This window comes from Plasmodium cynomolgi, chromosome 12 (genome assembly GCF_000321355.1).
Source record: "Plasmodium cynomolgi strain B DNA, chromosome 12, whole genome shotgun sequence".
Classification (NCBI taxonomy): domain Eukaryota; phylum Apicomplexa; class Aconoidasida; order Haemosporida; family Plasmodiidae; genus Plasmodium; species Plasmodium cynomolgi.
In genome coordinates, this window is record NC_020405.1 from 645057 (window position 1) to 646538 (window position 1482).

Below are 1482 nucleotides of genomic sequence, written 5' to 3' on the forward strand. Positions count from 1 at the left end.
ATAATTGACATGGGTGAAGGACAAGTGGCAGCATATACACATGGAAGGACCATATGGATTTAAAGTGTTAACAAATTCGAAGTCGAAGGAAATATTTTTTCTTTATGACAACTCAAACGATTGTGTCCCTCGGTGCACATTCCATTTTTTGTCACACCAATTATGGGGTGAAAAACTGCTCTCTTGTTCTGCCATCTGTTTCGATTAGGGTGCCAGTCCACAAAGAGAAATGTTCTGCCAATGCAACCAAGCAGTAAGTGCCAAGAATGTTCCTATGGCGTATCGCGCATATATGCCTCTTACGCAGGAGATGATTAACCAGTGGTGACAAAACCGAATTAGCTTTTGTGTCCCACTGATGGGAATTACTCCGGCAAGTACATCCACGGAAGTTGAGCTTATTCACCGTGTGCACACGCATCCCCACAGACTACATGTGTATATCAAATTCTCACGTTCGTTTTTTTTATTCTTTTTTATTTTATTCTTTTTTATTTTTTTTTTCCAAACGGGGAAAGTGATGTGAAAATTGTGTGAAGTTGAAAAAAAATATTTATTTCAACAGCTTGCTGACAAATGGTGACCCTTTTGCGAAAACTGCTCACCACCCCGGGTGTGTCGAAAAATCGATCTGATCTGACTTCGGGATGGCACCGAAAGGAAAATGTCTTTGCAAAGCGTGTACGGATGTTTGCACGGGAGATTTAAAATCAAGTTCGCAAAGTGTGACATGGGTGCGAACACTGATAGGAGCGTGCTCTTTAAATGGTTGACCTCCTCACGTGCATGCACAGTACGCGCATATACACTCTTACACACTCATATACACTCTTACACACTCATATACACTCTTACACACTCATATACACTCTTACACACTCATATACACTCTTACACACTCATATATACTCGCATACACTCATGAGCAGGGCGTACTTTCTCGGTTGGGCATGCTCGCGCGGAACGAGAGGTCCGCCAACTGGTCTTCAAAAAACGCTTTCAAATGGGAACCTGTGCGTTGTTCTCCATTTCGTTTATCGAATGGGAAAAAAAAAAAAAAAAAAAAAAAAACCCTTTTGCACATTTCGTTCACTAATATAATAGCCGTTAAAAGCGCAACTGTGCTTTTCGCCCCCCGGGGGAAGTAAACGTGGATACAATGTTCTGTCACGCATTTGCATGTAAATACCTCGATAACTTTTAAGTAATTGTTTATACGCCTTTATTTTTTTTTAAGAATAGCAAAATGCGCGTTCGAAAATTAAAAAAAAAAAAAAAAAGGCGAAATTGATAAAGTATAAAAAAATTTCCCTGATGAAGTTAATACTATTCACCATTATGCGCGCTTGTTTGTATGTATACTTTTCATAATGGAACACGCTACACAAAAATGCTTCTTTCCAACTTTTCCACGTTAATCTAATCTGTGTTGCGTGAATGTTGTCCCCATCAATTGGGAAGTAAATACAAAACAAAGGAGTT